The sequence below is a fragment of the Glycine soja genome, chromosome 15, assembly GCF_004193775.1.
Source record: "Glycine soja cultivar W05 chromosome 15, ASM419377v2, whole genome shotgun sequence".
Classification (NCBI taxonomy): Eukaryota; Viridiplantae; Streptophyta; class Magnoliopsida; order Fabales; family Fabaceae; genus Glycine; species Glycine soja.
The window spans coordinates 14,983,673-15,009,361 of NC_041016.1; the positions used below are offsets into that span (position 1 = coordinate 14,983,673).

Sequence of the window (25,689 nt, forward strand, 5' to 3'; positions counted from 1 at the left end):
GTATATGAATTCAATGGTCAAGTTCAATATAGGTCAATTCAAATTATTGACGAAGAAGGTGTTTTGTGCATGTTTCATACATTTGTGAATATGGAAAGTGTAATATGTATAGAACTTAAAGTTGATGTTCATAATTCATTATCACCTACTCAAGTTAATGACCTAAGTTAGGCTGACATGGAGTAGAAGCTGGACAATTCCCTGAAATTAGAATGAATAATTTAACATATTTTGTTGTTGTATTGTGTTTAAGTTTTTCTCAGTCTTTATTAAGTAGTTGCAGTTGTTGCATGGTTTGAAGTTGTTATTTTCAATTTACTTTAGTAATAATAGCCTACACATGCATGATTTCAGAGATGCAGAGCAATGTCGTACCTAACCCTCACATGCACCAACAACCCCATTAATGTGTGGTGTTGCATAGTGTTCACTTACATGCGTACGTTTGCCCCATTAACGTGGTTCTCAACAATCCGGGTGAGCTTGGCGCGCGATGCGAAACACCGCGGTCAACACTCATGATGCAACGGACAGTCTGTCATGTACATTAATGTGTGGTGTTGCACACTGTTCACTCACATGCGTACACTGTTCCGTAGCTGCACAGTATTCACTCACATGCACTGAATATCCTACCTATGTCTCTCACCTAACTCTTCAACCTAACTTTGCCACCTATCCTTCCCACCTAACTCTCCTACCTAACTTTGCCACATTTCCCTCCCACCTAACCCTCTTAACTAACTTTGTCACCTAATCCTCCCACCTAACCTTCCAATCTAACTCTCCTACCTAACTTTGTCACCTAACTCTCGTACTAAACTTTCTTAGCCTATATATAATCTCACCATTTGACAACATATCACACACAATAATATTCTCACAAAACAAAACTCGATTTGTAACTCAGAGTATTTCCACTCATATCCCACAAGCACCACCATGGCTCCACCTAAAGAAATTGCGACCATCATTTATCACAATGATCACATAGCAGACGACCCAGTTCAGGGATCGATGTACACATGTGCGAACCCAATATTTATTTACGTTTGTCGTTCTATTACATTAACACGATTGATTTGGAAAATTAACAACCGTCTCCCTACTCGAACAACTGAAAAAGTTGCTCAATATTTATTTCTTGTCCCTATTTCGTTTCATCAGGGTCAAACACATTATATTTCAGCATAACTACTCGACACTGACGATCTTAGAGGCACGATGGAAATAATTCTCCAGATTCCATAATTAAATTCTGTTGAATTCTATGTTGTTACTGACCTTATTTGGAATTTAATTGTGTTGAATTTTGTTGAATTCTCAATTCCAAATAAGGTCAGTAACAACATAGAATTGAACAGAATTTAATTGTGGATTCTGGAGAATTTTTTCCATCGCACCTCTGAGATCGTCAATGTCGAGTAGTTATGCTGAAATATAATGTGTCTGACCTGATGAAATGAAATAGGGACACGAAATAACAATTGAGCAACTTTTTTAGTTGTTCGAGTAGGGAGATAGTTGTTAATTTTCTGAATCAATCGTGTTAACGTAATAGAATGACATACATAAATAAATATTGGGTTTGCACATGTGTACACCGATCACTGAACTGGGTCGTCTGCTATGTGACCATTGTGATAAATGACGGTCGCAATTTCTTTAGGTGGAGCCATGGTAGTGCTTGTGGGATATGAGTGGAAATACTGTGAGTTACAAATCGAGTTTTGTTTTGTGAGAATATTATTGTGTGTGATATGTTGTCAAATGGTGAGATTATATATAGGCTGAGAAAGTTTAGTACTTAGGTGGCAAAGTTAGGTAGGAGAGTTAGATTGGAAGGTTAGGTGAGAGGGTTAGGTGGGAGGGATATGTGACAAAGTTAGGTAGGAGAGTTAGGTGGGAGGGATAGGTGCAAAGTTAGGTAGAAGAGTTAGGTGAGAGACATAGGTATGATATTCAGTGCATGTGAGTGAATATTGTACAACTACGGAACAGTGTACACATGTGAGTGAACAGTGTACAATACCACACATTAATGTACATGACAGACTACTCGTTGCATCATGAGTGTTGACTGCGGTGTTTCGCATCACGCGCCGAGCTCACGCGGCTTGTTGAGAACCACGTTAATAGGGCAAATGTACACATGTGAGTGAACTATGTCGAGCATCAACAGAGGTGGATAAAGTTATGGGTAGTTGTGCCATACTATTACGGTCATGGGCTTGGTACCGCATGTCTTTTATTGCACCAAGAGTCCCACGACCCGAAACAACTTATTCGCTGGCTAAAAGGTTATTTACATATAGCAAAATCTAAATTTTTAATTTCAATGACGCGTATTATAACATTATAATGAATACTTGTTTTGTATGTTTTACATTTCAGATGGAGTGGTGGTAGATTAAAATATAGGGTCATACCTCATGTCATGGTGACTTGGTCAGATATAGATCTCGTATAGATCATATGGAGAGCCATGAGGTATAATACTATCATGAACTGCACCATCAATATATACATATTAACATTTACTAATGTTGCATTGTTAGCATATATTTCAGTTTTCTTGGGTCCCATATAGAGGATTTGAAGAACAGCTACCGAGACATGCATACAAAGACATGGAGATTTGATCTGCATGTACTGCAATTATTTGTTTTCCGATTATGGAATGACATCAAACAAACCGGGTCAAGCTACAATTTGGACTACAAGAAGATATCCCTGTTGATCCCATGAATCTTGATCGACTTCACCAAATTGACATGTGAGACGATTATTACAGTGATTGGATGGAATATCATGTGGAGTGGATTAATATCTAACAAAACAAACGCAATAATGTTTTAACTAGGCAATAGGTTGAAGGAATAGTGACACATACACTAGCATACATAGAATGGTATAGGAAAAACACTATTTTGTTCTTGTCTGTTGCACAACAACTAAATGATCCACGCACAACAATTACCCATAATGTTGCAGGGACAAGTGTTGAACAAAAACATTTTGAAATTCCACATCCTTAGTCAATGTATTGTACTCCTTCACCTGTTCATCAAACTTTTGGCCAGACTGACGAGTAAGTTAGCGTAACCAGCCATGAATGGATGACCAATTTATTTGGCGTCAATTTGAATACACCAAATTCCGTGGCATCATATTTAGCTTCTTTACAACAGTTCGATGCACCACATTCGCTTGGACAACAAGGAAAAAGTTCTTATGTTGCAGCAAACCACATTGAATATACTGACATAGAACAACAACATCATCATGACATGGGAGAACCAGTCATACAGGAAAGAAGAAATCACCGCTTGTGGGACTGGTCATTGTCTTGGTCATTGAAGTATAGAACATTGTGATGATGGGATCAAATATGTTTAAGTACCCCTGTAATGGTTTCATCAAGCAAGACCTCAAATTAAGAGTAAAAAAAGTATGATTTGGACCCTTGCAAATATGCTTAAGTGTCCATGTTCTGCATTTTTTTAAAATTATGTCCAACATGTTAATGATATTCTTGACACACTTTTTCCATAGTTTGAAAGTCAAAAAATCCAAAAAAAAAATATATCGTGCACCAGTTCCATAGACAACCACCATAAAATAGAAGCACAAAATCGAAATAACTATGATTTGGACCCTTACAACTATGCTTAAGTGCCCATGTTCTGCATTTTTTAAAATTATGTCCAACATATTAATGATATTCATGACACCCTTTTCCCATAGTTTTAACGTCAAAGAATCCAAAAAAAAATATCGTGCACCAATTCCATGAAAAATCACCTCAAAATAGAAGCACAAAATTGAAAAAACTATGATTTGAACCCTTGCAACTATGCTTAAGTGCCCATGCTTTGAATTTTTAAAAAATTATGTCCAACACATTAATGATATTCATGAAATACTTTTTCCATATTTTGAACGTGAAAGAATAAAAAAATATATATATCGTGCACTAATTCCATGGACAACCACCTTAAAATAGAAGCACAAAAATGAAAAAACTATGATTTGGACCCTTGCAATTATGCTTAAGTGTCCATGTTCTGCATTTTTTTAAAATTATTTCCAATACATTAATGATATTCGTGACACACTTTTCCATAGTTTGAACGTCAAAGAATTCAAAAAAATATATCGTACACCAGTTCCATTAACAACCACCTCAAAATAAGAGCACAAAATCGAAAAAACCCATGCATTGGATCTTTGAAACTATGCTTAAGTGCCCATGTTCTGCATATTTTTAAAATTATGTCCAACACAGTTAACAAGTGACTCACCCAACTATAAGAAAATTCTATAAATACCACTATAGCTAAAGACATTCGTAGCACTTTCAAATTTTCATCTCAATCCCTACCACAATGTGTCACCCAACTACATATGTTTGTGTTTACTACAATGGCCAAATCTGCAACACTAATGAAGGCACCACCTTCGTTAGTAACAACACAAAAAATTTCATGGTCAATAAGGCCATAACCTTTACACAATTGTTTGAACTTGGTCACCAAAAACTAAACATTGAACCACAACAACATATCCAACATATCCAACATCTTCACTTTCGGTGCCCTATATTTAAGTCAGGACAACGTGATATATACACATCTTTTATTCTGTGAGATGATGTTGATGTTCGACAAATGTTCAACATTTTTTACAACAACCCATCACTACCATTTGTGGAGTTATTTGTCATAATTTGTTAGGTCAAAAACCATGGTAGTAATACTGACTCCTCTTTCGGGCCCGAAGGAAGTAACATGTCTCCATCCCATGAAACAATATTTAAACGAGATTGGTAATCTATGGATGATTCATATCTTAGTTATTTCTGCTTGAAGGTTTTTATGTAGTGTCTTATGTCCGTGTTTAGTGATCACTTTACGTAATGAAATAAATGTTTTGTTTAAATTTAAGTTAGCAATTTTCAGTTTACCCACTTCTACTATAGTAGGTGGCATGGTAACATAATTGTTGAAATTCACAACACTTTGCAATTTACACTACACTGTTTCAAAAAATTAAATGTCTCACTAGCAAAACTAACATAAAATGGATAACTCATAATCTCTTTTTTCACTCTGAAAATTATAATGGATGTTTGCTGCATTAATTACAAGGGAAAAATCACAGTCAAAATTCACATCACTTTGCAATTTACACTACAATGTTTCAAAAAATTAAATGTCTCACAAGCAAAACTGACATAAAATGGATAACTCAATCTCTTTTTTCACTTTGAAAATTATAATGGACATCTGCTACATTAATTACAAGGGAAAATCACAGTCCAAATTGACAACACTCTGTAATTTGCACACGTATATAAAATCTAAAAATTAAATGTCTTACCAGCAAAATTGACATGAAATGGACAATTCATAATCTCTTTTTTCACTCTGAAAATTATAATGGACGTCTACTGCATTAATTACAAGGGAAAAATCACAGTCCAAATTGACAACACTATGTAATTTGCACACGTCTTTAAAAATTAAATGTCTCACCAGCAAAACTTACATGAAATGGACAACTCATAATCTCTTTTTTCACTTTGAAAATTATAATGGACGTCTGCTACATTAGTTACAAGGGAAAAATCACAGTTCAAATTGACAACACTCTGTATCTATAATTTGCACCCGTCTCTAAACAATTAAATGTCTCACTAGCAAAATTGACATGAAATGGATAACTCAGAATTTCTTTTTTCACTCTGAAAATTATAATGGATGTTTGCTGCATTAGTTACCTGGGAAAAAGAAACATTGGATTCTAGAAAAGCCTTTAGCAGGAATACATTTCTAACCTTATGAGATTTCAATGCACATCAACAGGGAAAAATACTCATACAACTATAAATAACACAAAACACCCTCAATACAAACGCACAATTTCACACAACATACCTTCATAAACCAAATTCAATCTTATTACTATGCCATTTTCGGGAGAAACAAACAGCCATACCATTGCTAACTCAAGATTAGCCTTCATTTTTCCAAATGGATCAGTCTCTCACAACGAAACTGGTGTTTATTTTCAAAGTCCCACTCCAACACCAATGTGAGTTCCTAATGACTGTTCTTTTGATACACTCAAGAGTAGAATGCACAACACCCTTCAGCTAGCCAACGATCAATTAGTGGATGTAGTCTACTACTGACAACCATTCATAGATGTAGGTGAGTAATAATTTTTTCAATCTCTACATTTGAAAAATGATGATAATGTTTACACAATGTTAATGTGCAATGAGCAATACTCATGTGTTGGCCCTATAGAATTATTATGTACCATCAATAGAACACCGGATGATATACTCAACCTACTTCAATCCACTATCACTCCTACTTATGATACAATTATGTATTACAACGGAAAGTGGAGCATACCACGCCAAGGTGGGTTTTTGGGTTACTCTTTCACCGGAAAAAATCCAATAAGATGTCAAACAAGTTGCACCTATGGAGGTTCCCCCTTATGGAATTCACAAATCACAATTGGTCAAACGATTGTTCTTTCGACAACCAGGTCATGTTAAGTATTTAGAAAATTTAATCGAATATGAAATAACAGAATTTAAAAATGACGAAGACGTGTTAAAGGTGTTAGTACAATCCAACTATTGGAAATGATTCTGCCTAATAAAAATTTTGGTTATTTTTAACAAACCAGTAACCGAAATAGAAGAAGACATGTCTCATGCACAACATATTTAAGATTATCATTAATTTTGTCATATTTGCATTGCAATTATATTTTTTAATATGTTTCGTTATTCTCGGCTATCATCTCAGTTACCACACTTTTAAATTTTATGTCTATTGTATAAGAAGATGTATAAATTATTTTTTCATTGTGTTTTTTAATTTGTTTTAATACTATTAACTAATTTTATTATTTTTTAATTAACAAACATAAAAAAACAAAAACATCAACCACACATAAATTTAACTAAAAAAATACATACATCGTAACTAAAAAATTATACTATAATTTTCTCCAATTTTTACATTTTTCTTTATCTATATATATCTCTTAAAAAAATTTACAAAAAAATTATAAAAATTAATTTAATAAAAAAGAGTTTTAAAACCAATTAAAAATATATTTATCTAATATAATATTTATATTATTTTAATAATTTAAATTAAAAAAAATCAATGTACGAAAGTCGGGGTGACCACACCTAACTTCCTTAGCTTTCCATCAAAGTGGTGCAATTCAGGAAATTTTTGCTAAAGTAGTGTATTTTAGGAATATATTATATTAAAAAAGTATACATATGGAAAAAGAAACCAAAATATGCCTTGTCCCTTGGGACTATATCACAGGTCAGGTCAAGTCAGTGTCTGCATTCTACACACTCTAGTTCCCAAGCTGCATAAATTAGGCCCATGGAACCATACCTTTTGCTCCATTAAGCCCGTGATACTGTAATTGGATTTATAACCCCTTCCAATGTTTGTATATGATTTTTTTATACTTAGGATATTGATTATTTAAATATTATTAATTATAATAAAATATTAATTAATTTAGTATGATTTAAATTATTATATATCTAAAAAACAAAATATTTTGTTTAGTTTATTAAATTTTACTTTCTAGTATTCAAATTAGTAAAGTGAATATTTTCTTAAATTAAAATTTGAGTGCAAGTACTCATTTTCTTAAATTGATTTTCAAGTGTTTGACCAATAGTTGTTTAGAGTGCATTTGATAATTAAGTTCTCTTTTAAAATCTCTCTCTTACTTTTCGAAGTCAGACACACATATTTATAGACCCATTGTGCCTTTTCAAAATGGTTTGAAGATATGTGTCTTTTCAAAAAACTTTTCTGAAATTTTATCATTGGTAATCAATTACAGGATTCTAGTCATTGATTACACAATTATATTTCTGAAGAGTCATGGCTTTTCAAAGGTTTTTTGAAATCTCTTCAATAGTAATCGATTACAGGATTCTGATAATTGATTACACAGATCAAAATTCAAACAGTTTTGTGTCGTTAGTAAAAAATATCTTCACAAACTCTCTGGTAATCGATTACACATTCTGGTAATCGATTACCAGTTCAAAAATATCTTTTTGAATAGATTTAGCCTTTCATAAAAGAGTGTTTAATACTAAAGATGTTGAGACCAAACTAAAGCAATCAAATTGAAATTCTTTATACAAATTTACTAAGTTCTTATCTTAGATTTACTTAATCTTATTCTTTTGACTTGATTCAATCCATGCTCATCAAGTAACCTTTTTGGCATCATCAAAAACTTGTATACATACATTCACATTCTTCCCATTTTTTATGATGACAACCATTATCAAGTAAATTCTTTTTTGGATCATCAAAACCTACATGATTCACAGAGATTTAAAGAAGAGCTTGGCCAGAGACAAAATCTCTCATGGAGGAAAGAGAAGAAGTGAAACTCATAAATTTTAACCAATTTTTAGAATAACATTTATTTTTATTTTTAATTGTATTTTGAGCCTATTTTTGGACTTGTAATGGGTTGTCATGACTTTTTATTGTTATTAAGTCTTTTAATTATTAGATTAGTTATTGAGCTTTTGGCTTAATTTAGGGTTATTAGTAAGAGGTAGAAATAGACTCCTTAAACACTAAGTTGGAATTTTTTGATGAAATTTCAAACTAGACATAGTTAAGAGAATGTCTCTCTTGGTTCTTGTGTGAAACCTTAGGTTCTTATAAAAGAATTCTATTCTTAGTAGCGAATCATCCTCAACTTATCAATCTTTCAAGATTGTAGTGTTGCTATTTCCATCTCCTTTTCTAATTCCGCTTTTTCCTCTTTATTTTCCCCAATTTTAGAGAGTCCCAAATAGGTTCTCCAATTTGATGATGCTAAAAATTGGATGCACAAATTAGGGCTCCATCAGTAAGTATGCTCTCTAGTGACTTTGGAAGCGATTCAGTACCAGATGGAGGAGTAGGATTATGAACAAATGGAATATCCTAAAAAAACCTTGGGAGGTTTTGTGTTAACAGACTCAGGAGGGAAAGAAGGGAATGGAATAAAGAAGGTAAAGGGTTCACTAAGAATTGGGCCAAGTCCACAAGCTACTTTGATAGAAGTGTCAAAGAATGGAGAGTTGAAGAGATTTTGCATGTTCTCAGTGTTGAACATAGAATCCTTCATAAACCTCACAGGGGTCCTCTCACCAGCAACATTATTTTAGGAATGTTGAGAAATATCAGGAGAGGATTCGACCTCTCTTCCTTTCTTAGATGGTTCCTTTTTCTTTTCTTCTTTATTTGAGTTTTCTTGCTCCAAAATTTAGTTAGTAGTCCTTAGTTTTGCAACAACATCAACTATGATATCCACATTGAGATCATCTTGGGTAGGTTCAGGAACCATTGGGTTCTAAACATCTTTAGCCTCCACACCCTCAGAAGGGCGGATACCTTCATTTTGGTCATCAACTTTTTAAGAATTAGCCTTCTGACTCATTTCTTCTTCTTCATTCTGAGTAGACTGATCACCTGCACCAATTGCCAGGACCTCATTCTAAGTCTCATAATGGACTTATGCTTCCTTTTTCTCCTCCTTAGAAAGGTTTTATGAGGCATCATGTCTTTTCTTTTTCCACTTGGTCCTTGATTTGAGGGCTTCTGTCAGCCCTGACCTTCATTCTTTTGCTACTTTTGATGAAGTTACCAACGATCTCTGGTGATCTCTTTGTAACTTTCTTTTCTTTTTCTTCTTTCTTATTTTCGTTCTTGTTCTTGTTGTTCTTCTTTGTTTTCTCCTTGTTTTAATCATCATTTTCATCAGAACATGTCCAAGCTCTCTCAATTCCTGGTTGTGGAGAGAGCTTCAAAGAAACAACATTCTTGGCAGCCAAGGATAAAACATCATTATCCACAAGTTCACCATTTAGAGAGACTTTAAAATGTTTGAAAACTGGAATCATTAGCATTCCATAAGGAATACTAGAAGTGGATTTGATGGGTTTGGTTGCCTTGATGATGTGATTAATGATCAAGTGTGGCAAGCTAAGGGGAATATTCTTCCACAAACAATAAATGACTAGCAAATCATAGTCATTTACTTCTTAAAAGGTTCCAACTCTGGGTAGCACAAAATGCATGCAAATCTAGGGGATAATCCTTCCAAAGGATTTCAGAGACTTGGACTTGAAATCATCTCTTTTGTTTGCCATAAAATTTCTTTGGACCTTTGTCTTTCTAAGTCCCTTGGCCTCGAGTCAGTGTTCATAAAGCCTTGAGCTGTCTCTAGGAACCCTAAAATTTTTTGCTAAAATGTGTTATGAGATTAGAATCTTAGTTCCCTTTATGGTAGCCTTTACGGAGAAATTTTTGTGGTTCACTTCAATTACTGAGAAGAAGGCCCTAACCAGTCTAGGATAAACTAGTTTATGGATTTCAAAGAAGCCAACCCATTTCTTCTTCTTTACAAAAGAAAGAATGTTCCAATCACAATCTTTTATTTCCATCCAGAAGGTCAATGTACCTTTCTATTACCATTTTCTTGCTTACACATCCAACATCAAACTTCTCTTGAAGCTTCTTGTCTTGAAGTAGAGCATGGGCTTTATATTCAGCTCTTTACCTTTTCCTTCCCGACTTCTTAGCCTTCATAAATCTTTTCTTCTTGGGGAACCCAATCACAATCCCTTTTGCATGAGGGGATGTGATGGTCATGGTTGCTTCAAAATCTGACCTAGAAGAAATATGGATAATTATTGCCTTTCCCTTTTCTTGGTTTTTAGGAGAGGGTGAGTGAGAAGTCTCACTTTTAGATGTGGATGAGTTTGTTGGGTTTTTCATTGCAACGATTTTGGTTATGGCCATTTATTAGGAAAGGTTACAAGAATATAAGAACAGAGATGAGGGAAGTAGTGTTTGAAGAGGGATAAAGATTGCGAGAAAAAATGTAAGTGTAAAGAAAATTTCACAAATCCCCTTTATAGAGCGTGAGTAAGAGAGAGAAGTGAAAAAAAAAGAGTAAATAAAATAGCAACTAGTTGTTGTGCACACCAGATAGTTTTCTCAGAAAAGCATATGTCTCAAAAAACATCAACAATCCCAATTTGATCAAGCAAAACATGCGATCATAAAAGCAATTAAACCACTCAATCAAATGTTTCATATAAATCATAATAAATGCATTGGACTTCGTGCATTAATTAAAGATCAATCAGACGTTTAACATTAATTAAGGATTTAAGAAACTTGAACTTGTCTTCAGTCAAGGGTTTAGTGAGAATGTCAACTAATTGAAGCTTGGTTTCAATGAATTTCAATTCGATATTCCATTTCTTAGCATGATCTCTGATGAAGTGGCGCCTAATGTCTATGTGCTTGGACCTTGAATGTTGGATTAAGTTCCTTGATAGATTTATAGTACTTGTGATGTCACACCAGATGGAAAATTTTCATGTATTCTAATGAATAATCCAACATCTATTGCTTGATCCAAATGATTTGAGAGCATTAAGCAATTGCTAAGACGTACTTAGCTTTTGAGGTTAATAAGGAATTGTGCTCTATTTCTTAGATGACCAAGAAACCAATGATTTTTCCAAGGAATTAATATGAACCACTGGTGCTCTTCCTTTCTACTTTATCACCAACAAAATGCACATCACAATAGCCTACAAAATCAAACTCAGACTTTTTTCTCAAACCATAGGCCATGATTAGTAGTTCCAACAAGATACCTTAAAATTCTCTTATTTATAGTAACATGAGAAACTTGTGGACAAGATTGAAATCTTGCACAAAGACACACAACAAATACAATATTTGGTCTACTAGAAGTTAAATATAATAAGGAACCAATTATACCTTTGTACTCCTTTTCTGGAGTATCATTACCTTTCTTATCCTTATTAATGGTTGTGGAAGGATGCATAAGGGTAGACATAGGTCTGGCTTCATATATTTTAAACCTCTTCAGTAGGTCCTTTATTCATTTCTCATGGTGAACGAATATCCCATCGTCTTTCTGAATGATTTGAAGCCCTAGGAAGAACTTTAGCTCACCCATCATACTCATTTCATCATCTCAAAAAACTCCTTGCACATCTTTTCCGAGGTTACACCAAAGATTATGTCATCTACATAGATCTAAACAATCACAAAGTTTCCTTTTTGAGTCTTTCTGAATAGTGTAGTGTCCATTATTCCTCTGGTGAATCCAATCTGAACAAAGAATGAGCTTAGCCTTTCATACCAAGCTCTTGGAGGTAGTTTCAATCCATATAAAGCTTTAAAAAGCTTGTAAACATGCAAAGGTTTCTCCTTATCTTCAAATCCAAAAGGATGCTTCACTTAAACCTCTTTATTTATGAATCCATTCAGAAATGCACTCTTGACATCTATTTGATACAATTTGATGTCTTTGTGTGCTGCATGGGCTGAAAGTATTGTGATAGCTTCGAGTCTTGCTACTAGTGCAAAGGTTTCCTTATATTCAATCCCTTCTTGTTGATTGTACCCTTGAGTAACTAGTCTACCCTTGTTTTTGACCACTTCTCCTTCTTCATTGAGCTTGTTTTTGAACTAACTCAATTCTTCTTCCATAAAAATCACCCAAGAAACTTTACTCAATGCTTCATAAATATTTTTAGGCTCAATGGTTGAGAGAAAAGCCATCATTCCTCTTTCTCTATTCAAAGAGGCTTTTGTTTTGACTTTAAAAGATGTTTCTCCAATGATTAGAGTTGGAGGATGTGAATAAATAAATCTCTAGTCTCTGGGCATATTAGCTTTTGTTTTATGTTTTGAGCTTTGCTTTTCCAAACTCTACTTTTTTTAGCCTTATTGGGCTACCTCATAAAGATCTTCTTCACTTTTCTTTGGACTTTCTGTGCAAGGTTCAATGTTCCAAGTATTCTTGTTGATCCTTGTTCTTTCTAGTTCTTGTTTTAGATTTGCAATCCTTCTATTCTCAAGTGTATGATCATGTTCTTCAAACACAACATCCATACCTTCTTCTACAACTTGAGTTCTCAGATTGAAGATTTTGTATGCCTTAAAAGATAGAGAATAACCAAGAAATTTTTTTTTGTCTAATTTCTCATCAAACTTCCCAAGGTTGTCTTTGTTGTTTAAAATATAGCATTTACAACAAAAAATGTGGAAGTATGATACCATTTGTTTTCCTATTCTCTAAAGTTCATAAAAAGTCTTGCTCAGAACCTTTTTGATAGAAACTTTGTTCAGAATGTAGTAGGTTGTATTGACAGCTTCAACCAAAAAATAATTTTGTATGCAGACTCACTAATAATGTTCTAGCCATATTTTCTAAGGATCTATATTTCCATTCCACAACACCATTTCGTTAAGATGTTCCTGGCCAAGAAAAATTGTGGGAGATGCCATTTTCATCAAAGAAGTTTTTAAAGAAAACATTTTCAAATTCTTCCCCATGATCACTCCTTATAGAGATAATTTTCAAATCTTTTTCATTCTAAACTTTCTTATATAACTTTCTGAATGCTTCAAAAAAACTCATCCTTAAGTGAAAGGAATAAAACCCATGTGAATCTACAGAAGTCATAAACTACCACAAATTTATATCTCTTCCGACCTAGGTTAAGTGTTTTGGCTGGTCCAAATAAGTCCATATGCAGTAACTCTAGGATTTTCTAAGATGATACTGCAATTTTAGAGTGAAAACTAGATTTGATTTGTTTACCCTTGACACAAGCCTCACAGATTCTATCTTTCTGATACTTAATGTTTGGGAGGTCTCTCACTAGATTGTGTTTATAAGCTCAGAAAGAGTTTTTATGTTAAGGTGACCTACCTTTCTACACAATAGCCACATCAGTTTTAAAGGATGCTAAATAGGATTGGCTTGGTAAAGATTATAGACATATCCTATAGAGGTTTCTCTCCCTTATACCAGGGAATAAGACCTTTCTAGTCGATGCTTTTTTAATTAGACAAGCATTGGGTTCAAACTTAACTTCATAGCCATTGTCACACAGTGGACTAATGCTTAGAAGATTACATTTTAACCCTTTTACATGATAAAAAATTTCAATTTGAGTAAAGTTTGGTTTACCTATTTTACCTACTTCATTTATGAGATATTTTTTGTTATCTCCAAAAGCAATAAACCCTTCATCCTTTCTCTTCTCAATTTGCTTTTGTATTCAATCATATGCCTGGAGCATCCATTTTCCAAGAACCACAACTCTTTTCTCTTGTTGTGGAGCATACATTCTTGCATCAGAAAGTAGTAAGTTCTTAGGTACCCACTGTTTCTTGGGTCCTTGTGTGTTAGTCACCTTTCTAAAGGGAATGTTCCTTTTATTATAACATTCTAAGGTTTGGTGTCCCCATCTTAGTGTAGAAGCAAGCTTCATGATGATGAATCAAGATTGATTCAAGGAATTTTGATGATAACAAAGATGATAACAAAAAGTCCAAGAGAATGAGTTCAAGATTAAGTCAAGAACAATTCAAGAATCAAGAGAAATATTCAAGAATCAAGTTTCAAGTTTCAAGAATCAAGAATAATCAACATCAAGATTCAAGACTCAAGACTCAAGATTCAAGAATCAAGAAAAGACTCAATTAAGATAAGTACTAAAAAGTTTTTCAAAACATTGAGTATCACATGAAGTTTTCACAAAATCTTTTACCAAAGAGTTTTTACTCTCTGGTAATCGATTACCACCAGTAGAAGAGTTTGTTTTCAAAAAGCTTTCAGCTGAATTTACAACGTTCCAATTGATTTCAAAATGGTGTAATCAATTACAATATATTGGTAATCGATTACCAGTGTATCTGAATGTTGAAATTCAAATTCATTTATGAAGAGTCACATTCTTTCATAAAAAGCTTTGTGTAATCGATTACAAGGATTTGGTAATCGATTACCAGTGACAAGTTTTGAACAAAAATCAAAAGATGTAACTCTTCCAATGGTTTTCAGGTTTTTCTAAAGGTTATAACTCTTCCAATGATTTTCTTGACCAGACTTGAAGAGTCTATAAAAACAAGACCTTGACTTGTATTTCAACAACAATTTTTACATCTTTTACACACAACCTTTGAACATCCTTTTTTGAACTTCTTCTTCTTCTTCTTCTTCTTCTTCTTCTTCTTCTTCTTCTTCTTCTTCTTCTTCTTCTTCCTTTGCCAAAAGCCTTCAAAGTTTTCTGGTTTCTAAATCTTGTTCTTTCACAGAAAACAAAAGTGTGTTATTCATCTTTTTCATTCCCTTCTCTCTTTGCCAAAAAGAATTCGCCAAGGACTAATCGCCTGAAATCTTTTTGTGTCTCTCTTCTCCCTTTTCCAAAAGAACGAAGGACTAACCGCCTGAATTCTTTTGTGTCTCCCTTCTCCCTTGTCAAAGAATTCAAAACGACATAGTCTGAGAATTCTTTTGATTCTTCCATTTCCCAAAAACAAAAGTTTTCAAAGGACTAACCGCCTGAGAATTCTTTTGTTTCCCCCTTCACAAAGTTTCAAAGGACTAAGCGCCTGAGAACTTTGTCTTAACACATTGGAGGGTACATCCTTTGTGGTACAAGTAGAGGGTACATCTACTTGGGTTGTTGTGACTGAGAACAAGAGAGGATACATCTCTTGTGGATCAGATCTAGTGGAGGGTACATCCACTAGGTTTTTCAAAGAGAACAAGGGAGGGTGCATCCCTTGTGGATCTTTGCTAGTAAAGGAATTTACAAGGTTGAAAAGAAATCTCAAGGACCACAGGTCGCTTGGGGACTGGATGTAAGCACGGGTTGTTACCGAACCAGTATAAAACTCTTGTGTGTTTGTCTTCTTCTTCCCTACTCTTTTAATTTCTGTTGTGCACTTTATTTATCGCTTTTACTTTTGGTTAAGTTTCTTTTCTATTCTTTACTTTCTTAACAACATAGTAAAAGCCTAAGAAGGGTAGATTTTTAATTAGTAAAGGTTCACTAATAATTAATTCAACCCCCCCTTCTTAATTATTCCGAGGCCACTTGATCCAACACTTAGAGCATTTCCTTTCAGCCTTCTAACTTTGTTAGGCTTTTGAAAAACTTTCTTAGGATTCTTATTGAAGCCTAAACTAGTTCTATCATAAAACTCTTTTTGACACCAATTAACTTATCCAGGTTTTTTGTTCCAGTTACAAAGTTAATTAAATCTTTAGAAAGTTTCTCAACTTTTTCTTTCAAAACTTTGTTTTCATTTTCAAGTTGAGTTTGATTAAATGAGATAACTTATTTTGTAGTTGTCTATCTTCTCAATTTAACTGTTTAGAAAGCTTGAAATGATGTTCTTGCAATCAATGGTTTTTATTTTAAAAGTATTTCATCGTATATTTAGCTTCTCATTTACTTTCTGAGTATCAAAAAACTGCTCTTTCAAATGAGCACATTTCAAAGTTAAAATATGGGGATCATTAAGTTATCAAAGGCTTGTTCTGAAGCTTTCTAATTAAAAAAATCCAAATCATTTTCAGAATCAAATACCTCATCTTTTTCTGAGCCTTCGATGAGGCATAGGTTGGTTGCATACTCTTCATCTTTTTTTTAGGATGATGAGTCAGTATCATCCCATATAACCATCATTGTATTCTTCTTTGGATCATTCCTCTTGAAGTCTTTCTTAAGGAAATGGTATTCAGTTTTGATATGGCTAGGTTTGTTACACTCAAAGCATCTGACTTGTCTAGAACTTTCTCCTTATTAGAAGTTTCTTCTGGAGAAATTCCTTCTTGGCCCTTTTCTACTTCTAAGTAATTTTTGCACTCTTTTTGTTAGGAATGTCAATTTTTCTTCATCTTCCTCATAAAGTTCATCGTCACTATTTTCAGCATTAGAAGCTATTGCTAAGCTTAGTGCTTTGGACTGATGTTTTGTCTTGCTTTTCTGATAAACCTTGAGAGTTATAATCTCCCCTTTAGGTATTTGCATCTCATCTATCAACTCTTGTTCATGAACTTTGTTTCAAAGGTGGTTGCTTAATCAAAAAACTCTTGGTAAAACAAAGATTAGTTCTTTTGTTAAGATGTAAAGATAACATATTTAATGATTTTCATCAAAACCATATATGTGCAAAGCAAAGTAAAGAAAGATAAAAAAGGGAAGAGTGCATATATGTTTTTATACTGGTTCACCCTAACCTCAGACTACGTCCAGTCCTCACCCTTAAAGATGAGATTTCAATAACACAACCAGTACACAACTTGACCAACAAACCACTAGGTTTCAACAACCTGCTAGTTCCCCATTGGACTTCAATCCTAGCCTCAATTATACCAGCTACACCAATAGATTTCTCCTCTAGTAGCCACTGCTAGATTTTACAGAAGATGGGTCTATGATTAACTGCACACATTACAAATTTTCTCCTCTTAAGAGGGATACCACTAAGGAACTTATTCTTACATTTCTATCTAAGTTTATTAAAAGCTCTGAAAGCATAATACAAAAGTGGGTCACTCTCACAAATAAGGTTGAAACTAAAACACATATTTCTCACTCAAAGATCTAGCATAGTGCGTTGTAGATTTGGAACGATTCAACTTGTTCTTCGTAGCCTTCAAAAATGTATCTTAAAGCTCCCAATAAGACCTTTGTGATGGGCTCCACACAACTGACACGCTTATGGAGCAAGTAGGTTCACTTTCCAGCTGTCATGATGTGATAACAAACAAAACCATTATGAGGTTATCATTCTGAGGAACCTTTTTGATGGGCATTCTGAAAAACCATCAGAATAACCATTCTAATGTTTGTTGAGAATGAATCCATACTTTGGTGAATTCCCTTGATGAAGTTTAGATTGATATCTCATTATGATGTAGTGCAACTTTATCACTTTTGACACTTCTTCACAGCTTCAAAGCATTCTGAGGTTGACTACTTCAAAAAGACTTAGTAGAAGTTGATGTTGTCAGTGTGTTAGTGTTCTGTCCAAGGTCAGAATGATTTGTTCAGTCTTTCAATTTGATGCTTCACATTAGTTCTTCTCATGGACAATTTCATCATTCAGCAATATTGCATCATCTTATGTAGTTAGTTCTTCCTTTCTGATGTGCCTTCAGTGATTGTGGCAACATATGGAGGGTGTAGAACTGTGAGACTACAGTCTATTGATATTGTTCAAGTGATGCATTTTGAGTCTTTTTGAATCATTCTAATGTTCATAAACTTGGGTCAAGGTCTTCATCATTTTGATGTAGACTCTGCATAGCTTCCTTTCTGATGTGCCTTCAATGATTGTGGCAACATATGGAGGGTGAAGAACTGTGAGACTTCAGTCTATTGATATTGTTCAAGTGATGCATTTTGAGTCTTTTTGAATCATTCTAATGTTCATAAACTTGGATCAAGGTCTTCATCATTCTGATGTAGACTCTGCATAGCTTCATTTTGAACCATGATGTTCTTCATGTAGCCTTTGATGAATCTTCTATGTAAGACCTTGTTCTGATGGACTTCAAGAATTCTTGTGAGTTCTCAGCGTAATAAACATTGAAACACTTAAGTAGAATTGTTAGCTATCACTTAAACCTATCATCATTTCAAGATTTGTATTGCTAATGATTTATCATAATTAAAACAGTGAATTCAACACAATAGGCTCTAAATAATGAGTATTTTACTATTTTTGTGTAAATCATTCTCTCATGCCGTTGTGATAGCCTAAGGGTCACGTGTTTTTGTTTGTTAGGAACGGATCTATATTCCTATATATGTAATCATGGAGATGAATGAATACAATTTATAGCTTCCTATTTCCTTTCCTTTTCTTAATTTTTATGAGTTCTCCCTTACTGGAAAAGGGCTAGTATCAATGGTGTTTTCATAGTACTTCCTCTGCCTTCCATGGATGACCACCACCACCCCTTCCCAGAGAAAATCGATGTCATGATCCAGCAACTACAAAATCAACATTTGACGATGTTCACAACGATAAACAAGTTATGCCTCTGGCTCCTTGCCTAGGCAAGTCGTCAACCATCTTCCGATCACACGACCATTCATCCATCCCCTACCCCTGTTATCAAACCCATTGCCACAATCAAATTGTTTCAACGAAATCAAAAATCCCTAAACATGTTCTTCACTGGTCGATCTAGCACTTGTTCTCCACTCTATTTGCTAAAGCATTCACAAACCTTTGTACCGCAACGCCGTTGTTTGACTTAAACCCGCCCACATCACCACCGTTGTACTCAGCACACTCATCTGCAATGGTATCATGACCAATTTTACAAAGTTTCTCATCTTCGCAAAGGTCAAACTTACCATTACAACACTCTAGATATGCAAGCACACCTTATCCGAGCTCAAGTTCCATATCGCCCGTGTAAGAGAGTTTCCCATGATCCACATTCGACATCGTCGTTGCTACTGTCACAAAGGGATGAGAGGTCTCTGCTCACGCTCTGCGCGGCATGACCGAGTATTTGTTCACGTGTGCACTGCATATCGTGTGGATAAGATATTCCACCATGGTCGTTGATGCATTCGACATCACTGTTGCCGTCACTGCATGGATGGTTTTGCTTTTAAAAGAAAAGAGCATAGAGCAACATCAGGAGGGTAATTTTATTGCTCATTGCAAGCATCACCACCAACCTAGACAGGACAAGCATTTCCAGAACAAGGTTGCATGACTTGGGGTGGACCAAAACCCATTTGAATTGTTGGGTGTATTGGTTCAATTGGAACTCAGACACTAGGTTTTGTGGCAGAGAATCCAAAAAAGTTTAAAGTTGCAAAACATAGAGTTGGTTCAAATGTTACTCTTCTTACAGACCATTTAAGATGATTTAAGCCTCAACTTGTTGTTGTTAGAAATGAATCCTTATTTGTTGAACTAATAGAGGCCTAACATAATGTTGAACAAAATCCCTATAGAGTAGGGAATCATTGAGGTTGCTTGTCACACCAATGCAGTTAATTAGTGTAGTCACAAGAATAGTAGGTTGTGCAGGACTGAAGCCAACAGTTGCTATGATAAAAGCATGGACAGACATAGCTTTAGCCAACAAAGGGACATTGATTGTGGGAGGTCCTTTTGTTCTTCCTCCTCAGCAACATAACATAAAATTACTTACAAATGATTCAGAACATTATGTCATTTTCCAATGTATCCAGGGTTTACCAAAGGGTGCACTTAGGCAAATAATCTTAACTGCATCTGGGGGTGCTTTCGGGGATTGGCCAATTGATAAACTAAAAGCTGTTAAAGTTGCTAATGCAGTAAAACATTCCAACTGCAATATGGGGAACAAGATAGCTGTGGATTTTGCTATACTTTTTAATAAAAGGTCTAGAAGTAATTGATGCAAATTACTTGTTTGGAGCTGACTATGATCATATTGAGATTTTCATTCATCCAAAATCAAGCATACATAGGATTTATCTGTTCTTGCACATTTGGGGTGCCCTGATATGCGTTTGCCAATCCCCTTTACATTATCATGGCCTGGTAGGATTTGTTTTTTCTGAAGTCACTTAACTATGTCTTGATCTTTGCAAGCTTGGTTCACTTACATTTAAAACTCAAAGTATCCATCCATGAATCTTGCCTATGTTGTTGGTCGTGTTAGAGGCATAATGACATGAGTTCTAAGTGCAGCAAATGAGAAAGTTGTTGAGATGTTTATTGATGAAAAAATTAGCTATTTAGATATATTGAAAGTTGTGGAGCTAACATGTGAGAAGCATCAAAATGAATTGTTATCCTCACCGTCCCTTGAGGAAATTATTCACTATTATCTGTGGGAGCTTACTTTCTTAAACCTCATTTTGGTCCCCCTCCTACTTAGTTTGGTGACATCTCTTCTCATTCATATGCCAATGGCCCATTGGTCACCCTTATGGTCATTCTAGATTTCCACATTGATTCTATGAATGACGTCCTTACCCTTCCCGCTTTGGAACAATGGCTTGTTTTCTCTCTTGTTGATACTTGGGAAAAATGGAATGACTTGCCAGGCTTGCACAACCTTGAGCATAAGGTTGCTTTTAATGAGGGAGGTATTGTTAAGAGTAACCCAATCAGCTAGGGGTCATTGAGATGGGTAACTACATTGTGAATTTTCAACACCATTGATTTGTTGGCACAACCATTGGTGTTACCATTTACAATGGGTAGTAGACTGATAGGATATCAGAACTTAGATGCTTTGAGACAAACCACAGGCCAACATATGCCTATTTTGAGGAAAGAATAGGTCCAAGTCCAACAAATCTACTAGCCACTTTCTATATACATGATTTAGGCCACTTTTATTGTTGCAGCCATGCTCCTTTTGAAGGCTTGCCATGATCACAACCTTGAGGGAAAATTTGTTGTGGAAGAGTGGAGTAATGTTTCAGCCCAAGACCCCAATAAACTTGAAAGCCTAAATCTTGTAGGCCCCAATGTGTGAAGATTACTCCTATCTAAAAGAGAGACCATGTTTAGTCTAATAGGCTCTAAATAATCAGTATTTTACTATTTTTGTTTTAAGTCATTTTGTTATGTTGTGATAGTCTCAGGGTCACGTGTTTCTCTTTGTTAGGCACATATCTATATTCCTATATATGTAATCATGATGTAATGAAAAAATGGAGATAAATGTATATAGTTTATAACTTGCTATCTCCCTTCCTCTTTCTAATTTCTGTGGAGTTCCCCCTTAGTGTAAAAGGCTTGTATCAGATGGCTCAACAAATCTCATCAGTTCATCAAAGTTTAATAATTTTTGTTATTCACAAAATTATGAGATTTTTAGGGTTAGACATTCTCCATATCTTAAATTATGATATTATTAATATCTTAAATTAATGCAATTCATATTTTTAATACATTGCATTATATAATTTATTTATTTTTTGTATTTATTTATTTTTTATATTTACTTTATCATTAATTTTTTGGTCAATGGATTATATTAAATCACAATAAGAATTTCACAACTACCTGAAATATTTCTATTCAAGTTAGATAGAATCATTATGAATGATATTAGGATAAAGAACAATTTAAAGATTTTACTAGTTTTGATTTGATCACAAAGAAAGAAAGCAAAAGGTTTAAAAAGCTAAAACAATGAAAGAGGTTTTTTTACAAGAAAACAAAGTCAATCATATTAATATGATAGAGTAAAACGTTGTGTTTCATTAAACATATAGTCTTGAGAATATGTGCATGCGTAGTCCTATCATATTTCACGAAATATACATTTTGAATCATGTCAAGTTGACTTGTTATAATTTAGCAATAAAACATACGGATATTATATAAAGTCAGTAGTCTAAATGTGAATTATGTGTCAAAATATGTTTTAACAATAAAATCTTCTACGATTTTGCATTAAATCAAGTTGAATTGTATATATTATTTAAATTAAAAATATAATTTATTTTAAAATATATAAGTAAATTAAAGTTATAAAAAATGATGTGGTGGGTCACTTATGAGTTTCTTAAAATCCAATAAAATCTTAAAGAGATGAAAAGGAGTATTAAAATTTTAAATCTATCTTTTTTCTACTCAAACTCATCCTCCTTTTGCATGGATGAAGATGGGATAGCCTAATCCATCTTTGACCTATCCCGTTAATATATTTAGATGAAACAAGAGAAAATAAATTAGACTTTAAAAAAGAAAGGAGTCTAAAGTCATTTAAATAAATTTACATAAAAAAGAAATATATTTAATAAATTGAGAGAGTGTGAAAGGAAGGGGACCCATGACCCACCAAAATCAATGTTATCTATTGGAGTAGATTTGAGCTGCTCCAGTGTACACAAATCAATCTCAAATAATGAGAAATAAATGTGAATGGAAGCACCATCACAATGTATAGCACAAAAAGACAAACATGACGTACCTTTCTCGTTAGACTTTCTACTTATTAAGTTTAACAATATTTTTTTTCTCTCAAGAATTATTGTGCGATTTTAATCTTTATGCCTTGGTTTGGATGCTGAGAATTGAAGGAAAATTTGAAAAGAATTAATGTGGCCTCTCACTTTCACACATTATATTAATTTAAATATTTTTTTAATTTTCTTTTATTTTTTTTTGCATTTCACACGAACAAACTCATCCTAATTTTCAATTGCACCAATAGCATCTTTCAAGTATCACTAATGTGTAATTTTAATCCTTCAAATTCTTTTTTCTAATAACTTAGTCCTTTAAGTTCTAATTGCACCAACTAAATCCTTTAGGTATCATAATTTTATAAATTTATTCTCTATTGAATTAATATATATCGATATGACATTACTGATGACATGTTACCAACTTGACACTTACATGATGGTGTCACCATGACATCATGGTAATATGGTAATTGATTTTGCATGCATATCACCTTTATTTGAAATGTGTGATTTTATTTTCTCAAAATTTAAAATTGTGAATTTTAGTCTCCTAAATTCTAATTTAAGTCTATATAAATAAAAATTATTAAATAGAAATTATTGCTTATTTTTTCTATGATTATTATTTATAACTTTTACTAAGATATGAGTTAATAAATATAAATTATTATTACATTAGAATACTAATAAATATATTATTATATACAATAAATATATTATTATAGGGCACATAATAAAAAATACTAAATAATAATGTATTTGATAATAAAAGCATTCATATTTCATATTTTATATTATTTTTAATTTATTAATAATTTTAATAGTAGAAGACTAAATCGCATAATTATGAATTTTATTTCACTAAAATTGAATATGTTAAATCAAAGACCACATAGATATGACAAATCAATCATTATGTCAACATGATCTCATATCATGTAAGAGTTACATCCGCTAACATGTCATGAGAATGTCACATGACATAATTAGAAAAGCTAAAATCATAAAATTGAAACACTTAAGAAAGCAAAGCTACAATTAAGCCGAATTATTATTTAGGTAAACTATACTCTTCTTATTTTATGAATATGCTTAAATTATATATTTTTATTCAAAAATTACATTATTTTTTAAAGCCTAAAATTCAATACCATCAAGCATGTGAATAAGTTATGTGTGGTTAAGTAAGCTTAACTAGGGTTGTATTTAGTAAAACTAGCTTATAAGCTATAAGTTGGAAGCTGAAAAAAATAGAAATTAGTTGAAAACTTAATAAGTATTTGGTACTAAAAAGATAGCTAATTTAATTGAAAGTATTTAATAAGATTAGCTAATCAATTAACTTATAAATATCAATTGAGTAAAAGGATATATTTAATCATGTGTAGGACTTAGTTAACAAAAGGAGAATTTTTGCTTTTACAAATTAAATCGATAAAATAAAAATATACAAGAAAATGAATTAGGTCATATAACTAGAAAAAAAAAACATAAAATAACTCAGCAAAAAGTTAATATGATCAAAACAACTTTTAACCTTAAGAAAGAGTACTAATGTCAATTGATTGTTGTGTGTGCCATGTGTATATAAGAACATAAAATTACATACTAGGTTTTTTCAAACAACAAACAAAAAGAATAAGTGGGTTTTTAAATTGAATAAAAAAAATAAAATAAAATTTCAAATAAAATAGTAAGAATAAAATTAAAAAATAGAAACTAATAACTTATAAACTAATTTACTTCAAATACCTTATCTAAATTAGCTTATGAAAAATAAGTTATTAAAGAAATTTATAAGTTAGTCAAAAAAATTTATAAGCTCGATCTTACAAACATAATTTAGATATCTGGAGTTTGAATTACCATTATACAATTATATTATATATTTTGAGGAAAAACTTTATCATTTATAATGATTCAACCCAACTCAAATAGGATTATTTATTATAAAAAAACACATGGTCTTAAAAAAAACACTAAAATACACTACCGCTTAATTTATAAGATGATATCGACAATTTCTTTTAAGATAATACTTAATTGAGAAATTGCCTTTTAAAAAAACTCTCTATAACGTACATTTGGTGGTATCACACTTTTTTTCTTTAAATATAGTTTACGAGAATTAGATTTAGAACACACTGAATATGAATAAAAACTATACAGTTATTTTCTTATAAATTTTCATATGCCATAAGGTTGCTAATTTTTGTAATAACTATTTTGTAATCATACTAAAATAACTTCTGATATCTTCATAAATATTTTTTTTACAATTAATGTATGAAAGTATTGTCCTTAATATTTTCAAACTCACATCTCTCTGTATAATTAATGAGCTAGCTAGCTTGCTAGACTTCAATATACATGTGGCATTGTGGCCTACTAGCTACTTCATACAAATTAATTAAAGCAGGTTTCTTGTATATTCTCTTTCAGGCATTGGATGCTTATCCGTGACCCAAGAATTATCTCTTTTGGGTTGACTAAATTCTTCTATATGAATTAATTAACATGCATGCCCTACCAAAAAGGGTGACCATGAGAACCATATATGCATGGTGGTGGTGCTAACTACAAAAGAGTACTGAAAGGTGTTGTAGATGTCAATCGAGTTTAAAAGGAGTCAAAATTAAGAGGGCATCTCTTTGGAGCTTTCTATGATTTCTGAGGAAAATTGAAGAAGCCATCATTGACGATTCCTACACATGCATGATTAATAATCAATTATAAAGTTCGCTTTTTTTTATAGAATTTTCTTCATATAATTATTATATTGAATTACATATATACTATTCAATTGAAGATCATTG

General features: G+C 33.0%; 1 long non-coding RNA gene and 1 pseudogene across 1 annotated transcript; both read left to right on the forward strand.

Moving 5' to 3' along the window:
* The first annotated feature begins 851 nt into the window (after positions 1-851).
* On the forward strand, positions 852-3,475 carry LOC114387811. Its single transcript, XR_003661414.1, has 3 exons — positions 852-2,300; positions 2,395-2,490; positions 2,571-3,475. It is a non-coding gene; the product is annotated as an uncharacterized LOC114387811 (long non-coding RNA).
* A 15,324-nt stretch (positions 3,476-18,799) lies between these two features.
* Positions 18,800-20,887, forward strand: LOC114385860 (annotated as a pseudogene).
* The last annotated feature ends 4,802 nt before the right edge of the window (positions 20,888-25,689 follow it).